Below are 8517 nucleotides of genomic sequence, written 5' to 3' on the forward strand. Positions count from 1 at the left end.
TGGCATCACGCCCTCGCAGGGCAGAGCCGGGGGTAGTTTTACAGAGGGGTGCCCCACACGACAACCAGAGGAGTATCACAGCAAACAGAAATTAAATGCCAGAGCAGAAAAACCCTTTTCAAGGCGCTCAGCCCCTGCCTGGAGGTGGGTGTTGGCTGGACACTGCCCCGTGTCCCCTTTGGCCAGCACGGCTGGTGACACACGGAGCACAGCGGGGACAGCTACTGCACCCCACGAAAAGATGCTACGCCAGGGACCGAGCCCTGCGGCTTGCACACGCCGCGATGTAGCATTGCTTAAAGCGCTCCCTAGGAACTGTGCCCCCTGGAAGGGCTGTGCCTGCTGCTCTCCTTGGCCCGCGGTGCAGGGTCCGGCCCAGCTGCCGCACTGTCCCGCTGGCATCGGCATCGACGCCCAGCCTAGGTGCTGGCATCTGGACACGACGCAGGCAGCCTGGGCACACGTGCTGCAGGGCAAGGCGGGCAAGCTCCGTGTGAGAGCTCGAGCAGTGAAGGGTGCTGAGAAAGCCAGCAGTACAGCACAAAGCCAGCTGAGATTTGGGGATTTGGGGGTTGTGCACCAGAGAAACGGGGGTGCTGGTAATACAGCTATGGCTCAGGTGCCCTCTGCCCTTGGGACTCACCCGTACCCGCCTGGGGCCAAGCAGCGCGGCGATAGTGGGACGGTTAGAGGCAAGGGAAACGCTGCTGGGAACAAGAAAAATAAAGTGGTAAGTTAACAGTGCTTCAGCACGGGAGCCAAACGGCTTAAATCCCTGCCCCTGCCCGACCAGGGCAATGCTGCCTTGTAGCATGGTCTTGCTATAGCACCCAGCTCTAGACCACTAAAGCCCCTCTGACCCCTGCATGAGTTGCAGACCCAAAACAGAGGCAGGACTTGGAGGGTTTTTGCTTTCTTCACCCCTTTTCAGCCCCTGATGCCTGGCTGGGCTGGAGTCACGGTGGCTCGGAACCACTGAGGGCAGCAGCCCGCAGTCACTTTGCTCTGCGGAGAGCAGGCCACACGGCACAGACCTGCCCGCCGGGGCTGCCAGGGCCCTCCAGTCCCGGGGGGACGAGGCTCCAAGCATTTGTGCACTTGACCGAGGCAAAGAAAAGCCCTTTGCCTTCCCCTTCTCCCAAGCTGGCAGTATTTTTGCCTTTTGTTTTTTTTTTTCTTTAGCAGACAGTTCCCAGTCAGTCATTAAATTAGCACCTCCTCATATATATATAATATATATAATTTATAGAGAAATGACTTTTGTAAACAATATTCTTCTACTCCAGAAGGAAGTGTAGTCCGTGGCATAATGCAGCTACAAACACGTATCTCAAAAAGAGGACCAGCAGCTCCGGGGAGCAGGTGGGAGCCCCGTGCCACCCCCCGCCTCCGCACGCGTCCCCAGCAGGACAGTTCTAGGGCGGGGAGGGAACTGGCCAGCTCGGTTTGGGTGTCACCGGTTTCAGCTGAAGCAAACTGGTCCGACTGTGAAACCAAACTGGTGCGAGGCGTCACCGTTGTGAAAGACGGCCAGGTCCCGCAGGGGCAGCAGGGAGAGCTCCTCCGTGGTGAACTGGAAGATGGTGTCAGTGATGGAGGACTCGTTGTCCAGCTGAAATGAGCACCGGGAGCAGCTGAGTGGCACTGAAGGACCCTCCTGAAGCACCCGCTGTCCCCTTCGCTGCTCCGGTTGCTCCTTGATTCACCCAGAAGGCTTGCAGGAGCCAAGTCTCCAGCCCTGAATGGCTTCTCCAGGGAGGTGGCCTCCCCCTTTTCCCCTGGAGCCCACCCCGTCCCCTGCCACATCCCAGCCTGCTCCCCAAGACTGGGGCAGCTCCTTGGGCCCGGGGAGAGGATGCTCTCCATCTCCATCCCACCATCTGAAGCCTCATTCCCCGGGTCTATCCCAAACCCTGGTGATTCAAACACGTGCCGAGGGGCTCTGCGAATGTCGAGGGGCTCTTCCAGGCAGAGAAAAGTGTCCGGCCATGGCCAAGCTTACCACGCAGCCTTGCAGGCTGGCTGCATAGCTCTGCTCCCGGGAGTCGGTCAGGAAGCGGATTTCCTTCTCTGGCTGGGGGTGGCCCTGCTCGGGGGCCGGTCTGCAGGAGTAGGAGACCTTCTGGGTGGCCAGGCGGCTGTGCAGGCGGAGGAAGCGGAGCTGCACCGGGCTGGCCCCCGCATACTCCAGCTGCAGGGGCAACGAGAGAGAAAAGCGGGTAGTGGGGGCTGCTTGGAGGGGTCTGTGTCGAAAACTGGGCAGGATTCAGCTCTCTGCTAAAGCACCGGTTTGGATTTTCTTGCAGAGGGAGATGTTGTGTCCCACTTCCCACCGCAGCGGGACAGGCACTAGGAGACCCCTGACCCCATGAGATGGGCTTTGTGTCCCCTCAGCTGTCCCGGCCGGGTACTCACCAGGAAGCCCCCGGGCAGGGCGCTGAACCATTCGAAGGTGTCCTCAGAGGCGTAGGTGCTCAGCCAAGCCTTGATGGGGACCTGCAGGGAGGGGGGAGCCATGTCATGCTGTCCCAGCGGGGGACGGTGGCACCAGAAGGACAAGGATCCAGCCATACCAGCCTATGTGCGTGACTTGTCCCTGAAGCCCGGTCACACGCTGTGACCAGGATCCTCCCCCCAAACTGCTCCAACAGCTCCCTGTGACGGCAGCAGTCACCACGGCAAGGGACCGGCCACACTGTCCCTCTCCAGCCACACCAACCCCCTATCCTCGCCCATCCTGAGCAGTAATGCAGGGCTGGAGGTGCCCCACGAAAGCCCCCCCATACCTGGTTGTGGACGGGGGCTATGCAGGTCTCTCCCCCTGCCGTGAAGTTGCAGAAGGCCACCAGTGCATCCTGGGGGCTGCCCTGGTTGGGGTCGATGTAGTATTGCCCTGGAGGGAGGCAGAGGGGAGCTCCTGGCACCCGGTTTTCGGCACAGGGACCGTGCCACGCGGTGCCATCCCAGCTCAGCTCGTGGCACATCCCCAGCTGCAACCTCCATCCTCCTGGAATGCAGCCTGGCTGCCATCCCGTTGCTCCGGGGATGCCCATGAAACCCAGCTGAGCTCATCCCCCAAATCCTCATCCCTTCTTAATTGCAAAGACCTGCCCGTCCCCCTGTGTTGGCCCTGGATCCGGCCAGCCCTCCCCACGCTGGGAAAGAAGGCTGGCTGGATCTGGGTCCAATGTGGGGGGACCCCTTGTGCACCCCAGTACCGTCAGGCAGGCTGGGGTGAGCCAGCAGCAGCTCCTTGCAGGTGGCTGCCGGGTTGGTTTTGGTGCCGTTGGGATGCTCGACGAGGGCTTGCAGCTCCTGTCTCAGGGTGTCCAGCAGAGCCCCGACCGCAGTGTAATTCAGGTGGTTGGAGGGATAAATTAGGTGCTGAAAGAGAAAGTGGGGGATATAACCTAGCTGGCATTAGCCCCCCCTCTTATTTTGGCCAGGAGCATCACCAGGTGCTCAGGGATGGGATGGGACATGCAGGGGACAAGGACAAGCATGGTGGGAGAGGAATTAACCATATCTGCTTGCTCTTTGTGCAAGGACCTTGGTCCTTGTAGACAGAGGACCTCAGGAGAAGTGGGACATGGGACAGCATCGCTGTCAGCCCCTTCCCCCCAGGGTGGCACCCGCCGAAGCGGGGATGGAAACCCCTCGCCCCCACGCAGCATCGCCTCTCCAACGCACTCACCCGCATCTCCTCCCTGGACAGCATCAGCGTGGGTCCGCTGGGACCAGGGGGGCCGGTGAGACCCTGGGTGACAATGACAACGCTGGTGACGCTGGCTGCTGCCCGTGAGACCCCCGCCACACTCGCAGCTCCTGCAATGGCGCCAGCAGCCAGCCATCCCCATGGCATGGCATGGTGGGACCTCGCTGCCAAATTTGGGGGAGCAAGGGACACAAATTTTGGCACGGGGGACATTAGTGGCTCCGCTTACCGGCAGGCCCGGCGTGCCCCTGGGTCCCAGCAGCCCTGGGAGGCCTTTCAGCCCCTGCCGAAGGAGAGAAAAGCAAGGTGGCGAGATGCTGCCGTGCCGAGAAGCACCCGGGTGCCCCATGGGGCCACCCTGCACCCCAGGGAGAGGACAGGAGGGGAGGGTGCCCTGCAGCAGGGCTGAGCCTGGCTCCAGGCACTCCCCCCTACTTACTTTGGGTCCGGACAAGCCCTGGAAGAGAAGGACAAGACCCAGCTAAGAGGGATGTGGGTGGGATTGAAGCCGCATCCCTGCATAGCTCCCACGGGACCAGGAGTGAACCCCAAACCTGCCAGGAGGGTGAAGGACTCACCGGCATCCCAGGGAAGCCGGGGTGTCCCCGCGGGCCGGGGGGGCCAATGTTACCCTGCAAAGACACCAGAGGAGGTCAGGGTGCTGCACGGGGCATCCCCCAGCCCTATGTCCTTCTACAAGCCAGCCCCTTCCCCAGGTGGATTTTGCATGGAAAGATGAGGAACTCACCCCAAATACTCATCTTGGTTCCTCCATTCCCCTCCACCCTGCCCTTACCTGCTGTCCCTTGGGTCCCGGACTCCCGGGGATGCCATGGGGTCCTGGCTTGCCCTAGGAGATGTGGCAGGGTGTCACACAGGATGACAAGGGACCAAGGGGAGGGAGGAAAAGAGCAAAACCCTTCACGCACCTTGAAGCCTTCGTCCCCTTGCTGGCCCAGGTTGCCCATGCTGCCCTTCTCGCCCTAGGAGAGAGTCAGGGAAAGATTTGGTGGCAAAGAGGAGGGTAGAAACTCCCCCGGGACACCCGCCCAGGGCGGGGGCTCTGCCCCAGAGGGTGGGCATTGAGAACCCTGCTCTAGTTACTCCATCAGTGGTATTTCATCAGGTAGGAAATGGAGGTTTTGTTTGCTGCCTGACCCTAGCAGGAGATACCTGTCTGGGGACATTTCCCCAGGCCAAACATCTCCCGGCCTCCAGCAAGCCGCTGGAAGTGGGAAATTCCCAGTTACGGCTGGCTGCAAAATTTCTGAAAAAAACCCTTTTGATTTGGTAGAACTACCGTACCCATATTGCTGGGGACGGAGGAGGCGTGATGGAGCGTCTGCCTCCCCCGCTCAGCTGCAAAGGCAAACTGAAAGTATTTTATCCCAGACTAAAATAACATTCAAGAAAACCTGGAAGTTCCCAGGAAACACTTTGAGAAAATAAAGACGACTTCTTGTGTGCTGAAATCTGGCGGAGCAGGGGAAGAAACCCCAGCACAGCAGCTGCCTGCAGCCTCCCCTCTGCCTGCTCTCCCAGGCTCTGGCCTTGCTGAACACCCTGGACTTTAGCTTCTGCCATTGCTCATTTAGCTTGCAATAAATTTAAAGCTTTATTTATTACCGGGGTTTCATTTTGCTGAAGGATGCGAGCAACTACCCGCCACCAGGGACTGCTTGTCACTCTTATTTACAGCCTTGCGGCTGACAGATGGGACCATGAGGATGTGCTTGGCTTCTCAGGCCAAGGTTGGATCCATTAGCTCATCAGTAACGGCACAGAGGAGGTAAGCGCCTGTGCTGCGTCAGCGTCAACGCTGAAAGCAGGGGATTAAAAGACTGTACACGCTGCTGCTTGCAACTCCAGGAGGCTGGAGAGGCTGGAAAAGGACCTGGTTTTGGAGAAAGTCTAAAGGTCCCATCTCCCAGCGCCTGGGGACACAGTGGTCAACCCCCACCGAAGGATGCTGCAGCGATCAGGGTTCAAGAAGAGGGGAATAAGTGATTGCATCCAGCAAATTAACTGCTACCCTGTGCCCGCAGTCCCCGCTGTGCCCGGGGCTCAAGTGCCCGGTGCATGTCCCCTACCTTGTGTCCTTTCGGTCCAGGGTCTCCTTTCACGCCCTTCAGCCCTGGGATGCCCTAAGAGAGAAGCGATGCGGCACCGCATCACCCTGAGGCTGAGCTGCTCCCGTCAGCTGCCGGGCAAGGAGGGACCTCACCACAACCTAGGTTGCTGCAAGGATTCTGAGAATTTCAGGCAGTTTTAGAAACTTTGAGTCATTTCTCATCAGATCTTTGATTTTTGCTTTCAGGAGGATCCCTCAGCAAACCCCGTTAAAAATGCAGTTCAGGTCCCCTGGCTGATTGCACAACGTCCCGGCTTTGTTTTGTGAAGTTTCCAAAGCCGGGATTTTTATTTTAAATAGAGAAAAAAACATTTCCAGTAATTAAAAAAAATATTTGAGTAGGTTTTTGTGGCCAATGCCAGCTGCTGCAGTGCAGCCGGTCCCTCCAGCCATGGCAGTTCTCTGGGAACATGGGGACAGTCCTCTGCAAGCGCTCAGCACTGCCAGGCATCAGACACTTAACTGGAAGGGAATTATTTGGCCTCTAGAACAAGATATTGGAAATTATGTGATTTGCCTGACTGCATGTGCACTGCTGGGATGCTAATTTGGGAGGAGAAGGCAAGATGAGATGGATGAACGACAGATGGATGAAACACCTAGGAACTTCAGTCGTTTTAAATGGGTCTCTGCTTCGGTGGTTCACAGAGGTGGGTTGCACAGTGGTACCTGCGGGGGCCAAATGGGGAGCACCGGCACCCCAAAACCTCTGAGCTAATACTCACATAGGGTCCTTGGGGGCCCTGGGGTCCTTCTGGCCCCTCGTCGCCTGGGTAGCCCTGAAATGCAAAAGCGAGAGACGCGGGCTGGTGGGCACAGCGGTGCGGCGCGAGAGCAAGGCAGGAGCGATGCCCCGGTGCCTCTTGCAGGGAGGGCAGCCCACGGGGGCTGGGGGTGGAGGAGACACCCTCCTTGAGCTGGAAGGGGCAGGGGACACAGAGCCCTCCAGCTATGCAATGCTCCTATATTGGTTTATCCTTTTCTAAGCTGGGGGCTCGGGCAGGTGGGAGCACCCCCCCGGCTCGGGAACACCCCTGAGCTGCCAGGGTGCCAAAGCAGCCCTCGCCTCAGCGGGGCAAAGCTGACCTACCTTGGGTCCTCGGGGGCCTCTTGGGGGCCGGTGGCCCACCTTGCCTCGCTTGCCCTGGGAAGAACAGATTAAAGACTCACGAGCAATTCAAGCCTGTCAAAGGCACTAAGCCGGCCGCCCCGCGTCCCCCTTGCTGCCTGCCCAGGGCTGCTGAGCCCCCAGCAAACCGGGGCCCCTCTGCAAGACCTCTGCGGGCTCCAAGCATCAGTCCCATGCCTCCCGCCATCCTCCATGGGGACAACGGTGCCATTTACCCGTCTGCCAGTTTCTCCGGGGACCCCTTCTTCCCCTTCACTCCCCACATATCCCTGGGGGAAGAAGAGATGGGAGACGTGTCACCAGCAGCCCAGCCACATCCCGGACCGGGACTGGGGAAAAGGGGCTGCTGCCTGCATGGAGATGGGGACAGAGCTCACCAGGTGCTGTAGGACCCTGGAGATGGACACCAAGGCCATGGTGCAGAGCTGGCCAGTGAAGGGGAGGACCCTGTCCCCCCTCCAAGGGCGCCTGAGCCAGGACGGAGGCAGCCCTGTGGGGCTGGGGGGGCTGAGCTGGGGAGACCTGCCAGCCCTTCACTCAAAAACCAGCCAAGGCAGCCCAAGGGCATGTAGGAGCTCTGTGTTTGCCAAGCACCGATGCGTGGTTGCCTTTGACAGTGGGGAGAAACGGGCCCCCTGGGGCGATTCCCTCTGGTTTCTCTCCATGGACCACAACAGGGTTGACCAGCTCAGGCTTGGCCACCCCATGCCCAATGGCCGGTCCCCCTCGGGTGCCATCTGCAGAGGAGGATTTTGGAGGTACCTTTTCTCCTTTGCGACCTTTCCGCCCTTTAGGACCAGCTTGTCCCGGAGACCCCTAAAATCCCGAAGGAGAAGGAAATCCCTCTGTAAGGATGCTGCGCCAGGGATGTCCCCTCCCGGCCTCCCTCCCTGCTCTCGCCACAGCGTGCACAGGAGGATGCTCTAAGCTGAAGTCTCCATTTGAGATTTTTGCCCCTCTCTGGAGCCGGCTGGGCAGAGTGGGGCTGCGGGAGTTTCAGCGGGAGCAGGAGATGCTGCCCGTGTGGGACCTCACGGCAGCCGGGAGATCCCAGCATCCCACTGCCTGTGCCAGGGAGAACCAGTATGGCTCCATCCCACACCTCACCGTTTGCCCCGGTTTTCCCGGCTTGCCCAGCTCCCCTTTCGCACCCGCCAGGCCCTAGGAAGGAAAACAAAAATCAACCCAACTCCGAAAAGTAAGCTCCAGGGTTGTTCACCCAAATCACGCAGAAAAGCCAGAGGCAGAGAAATGGGGCAGCAGAGGAGCCCACTCACGTCAGTGCCGCTCAGCCCCGTGGCTCCAGCTTCACCCGGTGGCCCGAGAGGACCCTGAGTTCATTTGGGGACAAAACAGGAGACTGGCATCAGCTCCGGGTTAGTCGGGGGAAGGCAGGAGGGTGAGTACGGAGCCAGCTGCTTTGCACCAGAGCTATGCTGGGTTGGGCCACCCTGCAGGGATGTCTCCTGCCCATCCCCGTGGCAGAGAGGAGTTACCTGCTAGCCCGGCTCTCCCCTCGCGCCCGCCGCTCCTCGTGCTCCT

The sequence above is a fragment of the Pygoscelis adeliae genome, unplaced genomic scaffold (genome assembly GCF_000699105.1).
Source record: "Pygoscelis adeliae isolate BGI_AS28 unplaced genomic scaffold, ASM69910v1 Scaffold436, whole genome shotgun sequence".
NCBI classification, from domain to species: Eukaryota; Metazoa; Chordata; class Aves; order Sphenisciformes; family Spheniscidae; genus Pygoscelis; species Pygoscelis adeliae.